General features: G+C 43.9%; 1 long non-coding RNA gene across 2 annotated transcripts in view; it reads right to left on the reverse strand.

Annotated features, from left to right (window-relative positions):
- Positions 1–11,603, reverse strand: part of LOC148135876 (uncharacterized) — a 52,707-nt gene extending 41,104 nt beyond the window's left edge. For both annotated transcript variants that reach the window (XR_015754914.1, XR_015754915.1), the window contains exon 1: positions 11,500–11,603. This is a non-coding gene — a long non-coding RNA (uncharacterized LOC148135876). The remainder of the gene's footprint in view (positions 1–11,499) is intronic.
- Between the last annotated feature and the right edge of the window lie 3,146 nt (positions 11,604–14,749).

A 14,749-nucleotide genomic window follows, 5' to 3' on the forward strand; every position in this document is an offset into this window, starting at 1 on the left:
TAAACATGTCACTTCGGTGCTGTGCCGCTGAGGATCATCAGGAAGACAGTCTTCCTCATTAAAATGTACAGACCCTCAGGGGAATGGACAGGGTGGATGCTGAAAGGATGCTTCCTTCTCCTTATGGGAGAGAGGCAGACAACGAGAGTCTGACAAGGATGGAGAAGAGGGAGTTGTCTTTTTCTTCCAATGGCCCAAACCTACTTCAGGTTTGTTCCCACACAGCTCAAAGGAAAGCAAAGCGATAACAAAGAGCAAGGTTGTTTGGGACTGCAGGAGATATGAGACGAAGGCCAGGTTGGAAGGGCTGGAGGGAGTGAGAGAGAAGGAAGATGTTCAACAGCAAGAAGGGTTTACAGGGAGTGGACACTGTCAGGACTGGAGAACACCGTCATGAGAGGGAGATAACGAAATGGCACAAGGTCAAACACAGCAGGAGGATCCCAAGCTCCGTACCTGTCATTTACTCAGGGAGCGGCTCTCACCCAGTCTGGTGCCATGCCCCACATACAAGCAGCATGAGGTTTCCCAGCTGCTGGTGCTCAGAGCCCAATGCACTCATCCCTGAACCAGTCGGTGAAGTATTTACACAGTTATACATTTCCAGAAACCCTGTGTCCTAGCCGACATAAACTGGTAAATTCACACTCTTCCAGGCAAAGACCATCTGCACTCAGATTCCCTGGTGATACAACCCTCTGAGTGATAGTCTGTAGAGAACAACAGAATCCACAAATCCCCATTGCATGGGTCAGGGTCAATGACAAAAGTTTCATTCTTTCAAAAATGACAACTCCTCAATACCTGCATCTCACAAAACTGCCATTTTTAAATGTTAAAATAAAGAACATTCCAAATTAAGGCTTTGATGAGGTGAGCTCTGGTCAGTAACACAGACCTGGAGGTTACCAGATCCACGGAGAGTGCTTTCTACCAGAGCACCACCAGGTCAGCATCAGGCACACAGATAGAACGGAAAAATAGATTCACATTGGAATTCACATCTCCCAGCCTGGGAATTTGAAGCTGTGCTCACCCATTCCGGCAAAGATCTATAGAAACAGGACATCAGAACCAGAAGACTGGAGGTTGGCTATCGTGTTGCTATTATTTAAGGAAGGCAGTAAAGAAAATCCAGGAAACTATAGACTGTTGAGCCTGACATCAGTGGGCAAGTTGTTGGAGGGAATCGTAAGGGACAGGATGTACGTGTATTTGGAAAGGCAAGGACTGATTAGGGATAGTCAACATTGCTTTGTGAGTTGGAAATCATGTCTCACAAACTTGATTGAGATTTTTGAAGAAGGAACATAGAGGATTGATGAGGGCAGAGCGGTGGATGTGATCTATATGGACTTCAGTAAGGTGTTCAACAAGATTCCTCATGGGAGATTCGTTAGCAAGGTTAGATCTCACGGAATACAGGGAGAACTAGCCAATTGGTACAGAACTGGCTCAAAGGTAGAAGACAGAGTGTGGTGGGGGAGGGTTGGTTTTCAAACTGGAGGCCTGTGACCAGTGGAGTGACAGAAGGATCGGTGCTGTGTCCAATACTTTGCATTATTTACATAAATAATTTGGATGTGAGCATAAGAGGTATTGTTTGTAAGTGTTCAGTTGACAACAAAATTGGAGGTGTAATGGTCAGTGAAACAGGTTACTTCAGATTGCAATGGGATCTTGATCAGATGGACCAATGGGCTGAGAAGTGGCAGATGGAGATTAATTCAGATAAATGCAAGGTGCTGCATTTCGCAAAAGCAAATCTTTGCTGGACTTATACACTTAATGGTAAGGTCTGACGAAGTGTTGCTGAACATAGGGAAAATGGAATGCAGGTTCATAGCTCCTTGAAAGCAGAGTCGCGGGTAGGTAGGATAGTGAAGAAGGCGTTTGGTATGCTTTCTTTTATTGGTCTGAGTATTGAGTACAGGAGTTGGGAGGTCATGTTGTGGCTGTACAGAACATTGGTTAGGTCACTTTTGGAATATTGTGCCCAATTCTGGTCTCCTTCCTATCGGAAAGATGTTGTGAAACTTGAAAGCGTTCAGAAAATATTTGCAAGGATTTTGCCAGGATTGGAGGGTTTGAGAGGTTGAATACGCTGGGGCTGTTTTTCCCGGAGCCTCGAAGGCTGAGGGGTGACCTAATAGAGGTTTATAAAATCATGAGGGGCATGGAGAGGGTAAAGAGACAAAGTCTTTACCCTTGGGTGTGGCAGTCCAGAACTGGAGGGCTAAGGTTTATGGTTAGAGGGGAAAGATATAAAAGAGACTTAACGAGCTTTTTTTCCCCCCGCAGAGGGTGCTACGTGTATGGAATGAGCTGCCAGAGGAAATGGTGGAGGCTGATACAAAGACATCTGGATGGGTATATGAATAGGAAGGGTTTGCAAGAATGTTGACCAGAGATGCTGGTAGGTGGGACTAGATTGGATTGGTATATCTGTTCGGCATGGACGGATTGGACCAAAGGGTCTGTTTCCTTGCTGTACATCTCTTTTACTCTAAGAGGGGCTGAATGGTCCAATCAAAAATGATCTGTGATTCAAATCATAACATCCTTCAGTTTCCGTAATCCATTCTTGGTTCCATCTTGCAGGCTCTATGTATCCCGCTCCCTCTACACTCCTACAGGACCCACGTCCCTTCCCATGTTTGTACCATCGTCCAGGTTCTGCAGCCCTTCCTACCTCTGTCACATGGCCCGGACACTACAACTCTTCCTTCTTCTGCAATGTTCCCCAGAAGAGTACTGGAGGCCGGTGGCATTTACAGAGTTAGGGAGGACTATCGGGACTGGAGGATTTTGCAGGCATTAGGAATATTGGGACTTGAGGAGGTTTCACAGTTTATGAGTGTTGTAGGGACTGGAGGAAGTTACAAAGATAGGGATGGTTTCACATTGGAGGATTCTGCAGAAAAAGAACTTTACATGGTTAAAGGCAGGATACTTAGCAGTGTGCACGAACAGAGGGTTCCTGTGTCCCTGAAGTTACTCCCCAAGTTGAGAGGGTGTTAAGAAGGCATACGGTGTGTTGGCTTTCATTAGCGAGGGATTGGGTTTAAGAGTTCCAGGGTTTTGCTGCAGCTCTATAGAGCCCCAGTTACACCACACTTGGAATACTGTGAACAGTTCTGTTCACCTCATTATAGGAAGGATGGGGAAGCTTTAAAGATAGGACAGAGGATACTTAGCAAGATGCTGCCTGGACTGGAGGTCATGCCCATTGAAGGTAAGTTGTGGAAGCTCGGGCTTTTCTGATCGGAGTGAATAAAGAATAATGGTCACATGATAGAGGTGTACAAGGTAAAGAGGGGCTGAAAATGTGTTGCTGGAAAAGTGCAGCAGGTCAGGCAGCATCCAGGGAGCAGGAGAATCGACGTTTCGGGCATGAGCCCTTCTTCAGGAATCTTCAGGCAAGAGAGGCATCAATTGCGTGGATAACCAGAGATAACTTCCCATGGCAAAATGGCTATCACAAGGGGATATATTTTTTATGGTAATTGGCGGAAGATTTAGCTAAGATATCAGAGGTAACTTATTTACACAGAGTGTGGTGGGTGCGTGGAATGGACTGCCAGCCGTGGTAGGAGATTCAGACACATTACGGACATCTCAGCAACTCTTGCATTGCACAGCGATTATAGCAAAATGTAGGGAATGGAGGTTTGTTTAGTCTTAAGAGTAGGATAAAGGGTCAGCACAATATCGAGGGCTGAAGGGCTTGTACTGGGCTGTCCTATTCTATGTTCTAAATAGCGAGGGTTATGATGGCAGGAAGCGGTTTCGTGAAGCTGTAGAGGATGGGGTCTGAATGAAGAGACACAAAGAGGAGGCGTTGCTGAGGTTGTATGAGGTAACAGAGACAGAGGGTTGTGGGGACTGGAGGTGCTTTCACAGGGAGGGAGGAGCACAGAGCCACAGCAGGTTACAGAAATGTGGAGAGCTGTAGGGCCTACAGCGGTTTCATGGAGCTGGGGAGGTTGGGAGGGATGGATCAGTTCACAGGGATAAGGATGTTGGTAGGATGGGGTGTTTTACACAGACATGAATCTTTCAGGTGAATGGAGCTGAATACAGAGATAAAGTGGGTTGTACAGATTGGAAAAACAAACAGACATATGGAGGGTAGTCGTGACTGAAGATGCTTATAGATACAGGAAGGCTTAGGTTCTGCAGGTTATTTAGATATGGAGGGAGTGGAATCATACAGATTTTCCAAGCGATAAAGAGAGCAATTTTGGTTGGAGACAGTTTCACAGATTAGGGAGCATTTGTAACCTCCTCCAGTTTGGTCAAAGTGGGAAGGGTTGTCGGGGAGGGTGATGTTTATACATGTAAGAACTGGGGTAGATTATGGAAATGAGCAGATGGATGGATATAGTGGAGGAGCAGACATTGACAGGGTGGGTGCTGGCAATGAAAAGATAGCGCATAGATAGTTGGTCTGGATCAGAAGAGTCACAGGCATTGGAATGACTTCTGCAGATTGGGAGTGTTACAGGGACTGAGAGGATTGTAGGGTCTCCACAGATTGATCGCGTCTTTAAGAATGGAAGAGTTTATGTAGATACGGAAAGCTTAAACCCAATGCATGCAGTCTTCATTTCAAGACCAGAGCCTTATTATCCCTCATCGGCCAAGGATCCCTAACCCTGCCAGCTTTTCCCTTTATCCAATGGAGCATACTGGCCCTGGACTCTTGATATCACACTTTGAAAAGCCTCCCATTTGCCAGTTGTTCCTTTTCCTTCAAACAGACTCACCCGATCGATTGGAATCATAATGTGGAGGTGCCGGTGTCGGACTGGGGGTGGACAAAGTTAAAAATCACCCGACACACGGTTCCAGTCCAACCGGTTTATTTGAAAGCACTGGCTTTCAGAGTACTGCTTCTTCATCAGGTGGTTGTGGAGCACAATCCTAAGGTACAGAATTTATAGCAACAGGATGGCAGTGTCATGGAATATAGTATCAAACATACTTAGTTTAAGCCCTTCATCTGTTACAGTGATTACCAGCGCTTCCAAAGCGAGTTGGACTACAACTGGCTGTTGTGCAATTTTAAATTCACGGCATTGACGCTGGCCAGATCCTGCCTAATGGCCCCAAACCTGGCCCTGTTCCAGTTTTCCTCTTCAATCTGCGGACCTGCTGATCTTTTTCCATAACTATGTTAAAACGAAGACAGTTGTGGGCATTGGACCCAAAGTGCTCTCTGAATGACACTTCAGTCACTTGCCCGACCTCGTTTTCTGAGGGGACGTCCAGTGTTGCACCTGCCTGAGTAGAATAGGGCCCTCTGCATATTGATTTAGGAACCTTTTTTGGACACATTTGAAAAATTGCCCTCCGTCCAGGTCTTTTTATACTCGAGGTGGCCCAGTCAATACAGGGAATATTAAAATCTCCAGCCAATACTTCTCTATTATTCCTATAGTTATCTGCAATCTCTCTACACAGCTGCTCCTCTGGTATCTGTTGGGTCTACAACAGTCTCCAGTACAGTCCCAACATAGTGACCACCCCTCTTCTTCTTTCTAACTTCTAACCATGTGGAATTTTAAATGAATATATGTTTTAAAAATTGGAATTAACAATCCATAAATAAGTATTGATAAAAATCCAAACACTTGACCTTTAAAGAAAGACAACAGTTCACTCTCATGTGGTCTGCACGACATACCCACAGCAACGTGTTTGTCTCTCAATTACCCTGTGAAATGGGCGAGCCAGCTGCAAAGCTCAAGGCAGCAAGGGATGGGCAATAAAGGCGGGTCAGCCAGAGACACCCACATCCCATACCTGTTTTTTAAAAAAAATCCATTCAGATTGGTCCCAGCACAGTTCCAGTGGAACAATGTCCTGGCCAATTACGTTGGTACATTTATGGACACGGCTTTAAACTGACAGAGAGGATGCAGGGACAGGCTTCAGGTGGAAGGAGCTTTCCAAATCCAAAGAGAAAACGTGAAGCATCAGAGCAGCGTGGGAATGTGACCGAAGACAACAGAAAGGAACAGGATGGGACAAAGTTTAACTAAAACTGTAGATCAGCAAATCCATTTGTGACAGGAAATTGTGCGAATGAGTAAATTATGTTTTTTTATTAATGGACAAAGACTCTGCAACAAGGTAGATGGATTTATGACACAGAGGTAAAAGGGATTTAGACACCAGAGAGATGTGGTTACAGGGCGAACAAAAGGTGGAACATAAATATTCAATGGATCACAACCTTGTGCAAACTCAGGCAAAATGGACGACGCTAACAATAATGGGTAAGAAAGGCATTACAGAGAAAGCATTTGGCATTAGAACATGAAGTAGAGTCAATCTGAATGTAAATTCTGGCTACTACTTGCCAAGGACACAAGCAGCAGAACAGTTTTAGACCACCGAACAGCATTTCATGGCTCGTCACTGCAATAAATAGGAATTCATTGGAATTTTTAATAAAGGCATGGTGAACATTTAGTGAAACGTCAATATTCGCAAAGTCTGGGACAATCACACTGACAACAGTGATATTGGAAGAGGAGTTCGGAGAGTCTTTTTCAGTGTTTCTTAGAATAACACATTGTGCAACTGGCGAGGGAAGTAACTGTCTCAGAGAGACTGTTGTGTGATAAAACTTAGTGAATGAGTAATGTCACCTGGAGAGATCCTCTGGGAAATTGTGATAAAGCGCAGTTTAAAGAAATATAAAGTTTTAAAGTGAAACACAGAAAGGACAAGCTACAACTAGAAACAAAAATAGCCAATTACATGAGTTTGAGAGGAGAACTGACCAAGGTAAACAGGCTGAACAGACTGAAATATGTGTCTGTAAATGAACAGTGGAAAACATTTGAAGGAACAGTGTAAAATACTCAACAAAAGGACATTCCACTGAAACAGATAAAAACTCAGCAAGAAATCCCCACCGGTCCCTCATTGAGGACAAAATTGATCATATTAGATTATGAGTCTGAGAAGATCACCACAAAGTACTTAAAATCCTGAAGTGAGAGAGAGAGAGTTTTAGAGTAAGTTTTAAAGGGATTGCAATGGGTCTGCTAGCAGGAGGGCGGCAATGGAAAGGGGAATCGTTGTCAAGGTTTATTGACACGATACGAACAGGGAGAGGTGAAGGTGCTGGAGGTAGTGAGAGAGTTACAGAGAGTGGTCAGGGCCTGAACGGTGTTACCAAGCCAGTACAAATTGCTGCAGCTGGAGTGGTTTGCAGAGGTAGGGAGGGACATATGTATTTTTATTTATTCATTCATGGGATGTGGGGGTCACTGCCTGGACCAGCATTCTTTGACCCCATGCTAATTACCCAGAGATTGTTGGGGCCCTGGTGGATAAATATAATACTTTTCTGAACACAGGTGAAGTGCTGAATGACTGGAGGATAGCGCATGTGGTTCCTTTGTTCAAGAAGGGCAGCAGGGATAGGCCAGGTAATTACAGAGCAGATAGTCTGACAGCAGGGGGAGGGAAATTATTGGAACAATTGTGAGGATGAATCAACAGTTGCAAAGGTAAGGATCAACACGGTTTAGTCATCACGGATTTGGCAGAGGAAGATACTGTCTGAGGAATTCAGTTCAGTTTTTTTGAAATGGTATATTGGTGGGTTACGCTTCGGCGAGTCGGTGTGGACTTGTTGGGCCAAAGGGCCTGTTTCCACACTGTAAGTAATCTAATCTAATCTGTAAGTAATCTAATCTAAAAGGGTGTAGACGTATATGGGCCAAATGCTGGAAAAGGGAATGGATTTAATTAGATCTTCTGGGAAGCCTGGACGAGTTGGGACCGAAGGGTCTGTTTCTATGCTGTATATCTCTATGACTTGAAAACAGCACATGTTATAAAACAGGTGGTGCTGGAGGTTTTAAAACTCAAAGCTATGGCAAGTCTCAGAACCTGATTAAGTGTATCACAGGACACTGTGGGATGCTAGGGAAGAAATTGTGGAGCTCCTAGCAAAGGTATGTGTACTAACTGACAGCTATGTGTGATGGGCTGGCAGGCTGGAGGGTAGCATCATGGACAGTGAAAGATGTTTTCTGAGATTACAAAGGGATCTTGATGAAGAGAGTGAATGGGCTGAAAAAATAGAGATGGAATTCAATACGAGGTAATGCATTTTGTAAAACAAACAAGGGTAGAGCTTATACAATTAATGTTAAGGCTTCAGTTAGTGTTTTAGAGCAGAGGGACCTCCGGGTTCAGGTACATAATTCTTGAAGTTTGCGTCACAGGATGGATAAGACAGTGCTTGGCATGCCTGACTATTGCTCAGTCCATTGAGTGGAGGATTTGGGACGTCATGTTGAGATTGCACAGACATTTGTGAGGCCTGTTCTGCAATACTCTGTCTAGTTCTGGTCGCCCAGTTATAGGGAGGATATTATTAAGCTGCAGGGCATTCAGAAGAGATTTACCAGGATATTGCTGGGTATGGAAGGCTTGCGTTCTGAAAAATGGCTGGATAGGCTGAGTCTTTTTCACTGGAGCCTGGAGGTTGAGACATGATGCTATAAAGGTTTATGGGAAAAAATAAGGTATATAGATCAATTTAATGGTAGTTGCCTTTTCCTCAGGATGGGGGAGTCTCAAGAGGAGGGGCCACATTTTTAAGGTGAGAGGAGAGAAATGTTCAAAAAAAAGATATGGGGCAATTTGCTACACAGAGGCTGGTTTGAGTGTGGAATGAACTTCCTGAGAAAGGGGTTGATGTGGGTACAATTACAACATTTGAAAGATATTTGGATAAACAAGTGAATAGGGAAGGGTTGGAGTGATATGGGCCAGCAACAGGCAGCAGTGAAGAGTTTAGTTTTAGATTATGGTGGGTATCAGCTGAAGGGTCAGTTTCCATGCTGTATGGCTCTATGACAAGAATATGGTTTTATTCCATTATTGAAGAAAGGATCAGGGCTGGGCCCACTGATGTGCATCATCTACATAAATAATTTGGTGGAAAATATAGGAGTGATTGTGCGAAAGTTTGTTGACGATCAAATGAATGGTGTCGTGGGCAGTAAGTACGGTTATCAAAGGGGATCGTGACCAACTGGGTCAGTGGACCAAGGAATGAAAGATGGAGTTTAATCCAGGTGTTGGATTTTGTTAAGACAAACCATGGAGGACTAACACAGTTAATGGAAGGGCTCTGGGCAGGGTTGTCGAACAGAGAGAGAGTGAGAGCGAGCGAGAGAGAGCGAGAGTGAGAGCGAGAGAGACAGACAGAAATCCAGAAATTGACTATAAGCAAAAATAATAAGTAACCACAGCTGCTTCTCATTCTTAAAGATAACAGTGATGGATCCCCACCATGCAAATCAAGTTGAGCAGGTTCTAAAAACATCTGTCATTTGCTGGATGAAGACCATGCTGTATGGAGTAAAGTTGCAGTTGACTGTGGATTAGACTACCTCCCAGAAATAGATGAGTTCAAATTCCTTGTGGGAAAGACAGTTGAAAGATGTGTGGCACACTGTAATAAACAGCCAATTTGCAAAGCTTTTTTTACAAATCGTATTCATCCATAATTTGCTTGTTACTTCCTGTTTAATTCAAGGTAATCCTAAATAGAGTCATAGAGTCATACAGTACGGAAACAGACCCTTCGGTCCAACCATTCGATGCCGAACAGAATCCTGAACTAAACTAGTCCCACTGCCTGATCCTGGTCTAAGTCCCTCCAAACATTTCCTATTCATGTATTTATCCAAATGTCTTTTAAACGTCATAGTTATGCCCTCATCTCCAACTTTCTCAGGAAGTTCATTCCACAAGTGAACATTGGTTCATGTCTTTTCAAACGTTCCCTCTTCTCACCTTAAAAATACGCCCCTGTGTCTTAAAATTCCCCATTTTATGGAAAGACAACCACCATCAACTCTATCTATACCTCTGATTATTTTACAAACTTCCATCAGGTCACTTCTCAACCTCCTCTGTTCCAGCGAAATAAGTCCCAGCCTATCCAGCTTTTCTTTATAATTCACACCTTCCTGATAAATCACTTCTGAACCCTCTCCAGCTCAATAACCCTTCCTATAAATGGGTGACCAGAACTGAATACAGTTTTCCAGGAAAAGCCTCACCAATGTCCTGTACAACCTCCACCTAACATCCTAACTCCGATACGTAACTGGAGTTTAGGACTGATACTATTTTGACTTTGCCTGGTTGACTCTTACGTTCTAAACTGTGAAAGCTTGTGGCTTTTTATTTCAGCAAATAACTGGGATTACCAATTTTTTTTACTTTAAAACAAAAAAATTACTGGTTTCTAATAAGTTTGTAATAGGAGAATCAGAGATCTAGACAGCATACATATATATGTTCTAACAAATCTTGAGTAAAATTTAAGATAAAAAAAAAATTCTACTTTTCCAGTAGTCATATGATGTGGAGAAGCAATTCCAATGAAAGCAATTAACAGTTTGAAACAACAAAATGACTGAGAAATAAATTGAAGGGTTTTGACTAGGGGGTGCAAGTTATATTGTTCCTCGGAAGTGGCATCACGGGTGGACAGGGTGGGGAAAGCGGCATTTGGCACATTTGCCGACATTGGCCAGCACTTTGTTACATACGTTGGAGACATTTGTAACATTGTCCTCAATATTTCCCTTGGGCAGAGGAGGCCACGGGGTGACCCTAAGAATGGTGAATAACCAAGGGTAGGTGAGTCCAAAACTAGAGGGTATCAACAGGAGGTGAGAGAGCAAGGATTTAAAGAGGGAGCTGAGGGGGAACATTATCCACAGAGGATGGTGCACAGACAGAACAGACTGCCTCAGGCACATGGGAGAAACAAGAACAATTACAGCATGGAAAAGACATTTGGGGAGGTATATTGAGAGGAGAAGGTTTGAAGAGATAAGGGCCAAACGCAGGCAAATGAAACTCGTTCAGTTTAGGTCACATGGGCAGGTTCTGTTTCCGTTCTGTATGACTCTGTATCCAGTTAAAGAGGATTACAGTACCGAAATAAGGCATGTTGTAGACACTGAAGCAAGTCACAGCAATAGGGATGGTAGTCTGGAATGCAGTACATTCCGACTATGTGGAGGGACTATCGGGAATGGAGCAGGTTACAGGGACAATTACTGTAATAGGAGTTAAAAATGACTGAAGACACTGGTGCACAAGCCATGCCACAGATACAGTGTTGCAGAGTAATGAATCTTAGTACAGTGTTGGACGGAGAACACAGAACAGAAAGATCCCAGGCAGCATTCCCAACCTCTCGTCAGAGGCCTACTCTCCCCTCTGTTGTACTGATGCTCACTAAGACAGCACAGGCCTGGATTGATAACTATGATCTCCCGATGCTGTTTCAGTGCAACAAAAGTTAAAGTAGACATGGTGATTGAGCATGGGGTGTGTCTATACTGTGCTCCCCATCCAGCACTGTATCTATGTCATATCTTGATGGCCAATGCTTGGAGCCCTCTCATTGCTCCCTGCTCAGTGCACTATGAGTGATCTTACCTCACTGCAGGATTTATTGAAGGCTCGAGAACCCCCTGCCCTTTGTCACTCTGACTGACCAACCATCTTCAATGAGGTGATGGATGAGACACACAGCAGTTGGGAAGTCTATTGAATCAGCAACGTCCTGAGTACCTACAGGAGACAGTGAAATAGACAGAATGGGAAATTAGACTGATGCAGTGAGGATTACACAAGGAGAATGGAAATGAGCCACACAGATATCTGGAAAATCCCAAACTCCATCCCTGGCCTGTGCTGTTGCGTCTCTCTGGAGTGGAGAATTCTGTTAGCTCAGGATCTGGAGTAACTTGAAGAGTGAGAGACGCTAACACAGGCAGCAATTAGACACACACAGTGAGGGATACCATATGGAGAGAGACTAAGTGATATCACTGGAGTGCTGGAAGACTTCAGGATCACACAGTCATGTTGGAAGAATGGGTTTAGCTTCATGTGTCAGTGCTCAGGGATGAGCAACCAGTGAGCAGGTGAAGTGATGGCCTAGTAACATTATTGTTAGGGCATTTGTCCAAAACCTCAGCTAATGTTCAGGGGAGGCAGGTTTGATTCCCATCATAAGGTTTGGTGTAATTTAAAATCAATAATTTTAAAAATAGCAATTAACAATCCATAAACAAATATGAAACCATTGCTGATGTACAAAAATCACAATCCCTTAGATTAGATTCCATACAGTGTGGAAACACGCCTTTCGACCCAACCAGTCCACGCCATCCATCCAAAGAGTAACCCACTCAGACCCATCTCCCTCGACCTAATACACCTAACATTATGGGCAATTTAGCATGGCCAATTCGCCTGACCTGCACGTCTTTGGACTGTGGGAGGAAACCGGAGCATCCAGAGGCAATTCACGCAGACACGGGGACAATGTGCAAACTCCATACAGTCGCCCGCGGCTGGAATCGAACCTAGGACCCTGGTGCTGTGATGCAGGAGTGCTAATCACCCACTTGTCTGATCACCACGTGGTCCGCATGACATGCCCACAGCAAAGTATTTGCCTCTCAATTGCCCTCTGAAATGGCCAAGCAAGCTACTCAGTTCATGGGCAGCTAGGGCTGGGCAATAAAGGCTGGTCAGCCAGAGACACCCACATCCCCGACCTGATTTATAAGAAAATCCAATAAGATGTTCCCACTGCAACCGTGCTGGGACCAGTGTCCTGGCCAATCATGTCAGTAGGTTTAAGGACAGGGCTTTAAACTGACAGAGAGGATGCAGGGGCAGGGTCCAGGTGAAAGGAGCTTTCCAAATCCAAAGAGAAAAGGTGAAGCATCGGAACAGTATGGGAATGTGGCTGAAGGCAATCAGAAAGGAACAGGATGGGACAGCGATTAACTAAAACTGTACATCAGTGAAGGGGTTTGTGACAGGAAATTGTGGGAAAGAGTAAATTATGTTTTATTTTGAATGGACGAAGTCTTATCAATAAGGCAGATGGATTTGTGACACTGAGATAAAAGAGGTTTAGACACCAGAGAGATATGGTCACAGGGTGAACAAAAGGTGGACATAAATATTCAATGGATCACAACCTTGCGGAAACTCAGGCAAAATGGGTAACACTAAGAAAGGCATCACAGAGAAAGCATTTGGTCTCAGATCATGAAATAGATGCAGTCTGAATGTAAATACTGGCTACTACTTGCCAAGGACACAAGCAGCAGAACAGTTTTAGCCACCGAACAGCATTCCATTGCTCATTACTGCAATAAACAGGAACTCATTGGAATTTTTTAACAAAGGCATTGTGATAATTTTGGAAAACTTCAATATTTGTATAATCTGGGACAATCACACGGACAACATTGATATTGGAAGAGGAGTTTGGTTAATTTTTTTTCAGTGTTTCTTTGAAAAACACATTGTGCAACTGTTAAGGGACGTAACTATTGCAGAGGGACCGTGTAATGAAACTTTGTCAATGAGTAATGTCACCTGCAGAGATCCTTCGGGAAATTGTGATAAAGTGCAGTTTAAAGAAATATAAAGTTTTAAAGTGAATCACAGAAAGGACAAGCTACAACTAGAAACAAAAATAGCCAATTACATGAGTTTGAGAGAACTGAGCAAGGTAAACAGGCTAAACAGACTGAAATATGTGCCTGTCAATGAACAGTGGAAAACATTTGAAGGGACAATGCAAAATACTCAACAAAAGGACATTCAATTGAAACGGTATAAAACCTCAGCAAGAAATTCACACTGATCCCTCACTTCGGACAAAAGGAATCATACTAGATTATGAGGCTGAGAAGATCACCGAAGAATACTTAAAATCCTGAAGTGAGTGTGTTTTTTAGGAGTAAATGTTAATGGATTGTAATGGGTCTGCTCGCAGGAGGAGGGCTGTGGGAAGGGGAGCCACGGTCAGGGTTCATTGACATGATAGGAAAAGGGAGAGATGAAGGTGCTGGAGGTGGTGAGAGTGTTACAGAGAGTGGTCAGGGTGTTACAAAGCCTGTATGAATTTCTGCCGCTGGAGGAGTTTGCAGAGGTAGGGAGGGACATATGTATTTTTATTTATTCATTCATGGGATATGGGTGTCACTGCCTGGAACAACGCTCTTTGACCCCACTGTTAATTACCCAGAGGGCAGCTCAGAGTCGGCCATATTTCTGGGTCTGGAGTCACATGTCGGCCAGACCAGGTTAGAATATTTAATGTCCTTCCCTAAAGGAGGTTAGTGAACTAGATGAGTTCTTCCTACTGATCAACAATGTTATAATGGTGGCCCCACCAATGTCTTTTATAGCCACAACATGACATCCCAACTCTTACTCTTAATGCTCTTCCCAATGAAGGTAACCATCCCAAAGACCTGCTTCACCAGCCTGTCTACCTGTGACACCACTTTCAAAGAACTGTGTACCTGGGTCACTGACTGACAACACTACCCAGGGCCCGAACATTAACTGTACAAGTCCCACCCTGATTTGTTTCACCAAAATGGAACACTTCATATTTATCTAATTAAACTCCATCTGCTATTCTTCAGCCCACTATCCCAGCAGGACTGTTCATCCTGCTGTATCATAGATAACCTTCTTCACTGTCCACTTTACCACCAATTTCAGTGTCACCCAAAAACCTTACTTACCAGGAAACCAATACTCCCATCCAAACCATTTATCCAAATGACAAACAACAGGGACCCACTACACCGCTGGTCACATGCCTGCAGTCAGAAAGACAACATGCCTCCCATCACCCTCTGTCTCC

This window comes from Chiloscyllium plagiosum, unplaced genomic scaffold (assembly GCF_037043375.1).
Source record: "Chiloscyllium plagiosum isolate Xiang-an unplaced genomic scaffold, Cpla_swu_hap1 HiC_scaffold_48, whole genome shotgun sequence".
Lineage (NCBI taxonomy): Eukaryota > Metazoa > Chordata > Chondrichthyes > Orectolobiformes > Hemiscylliidae > Chiloscyllium > Chiloscyllium plagiosum.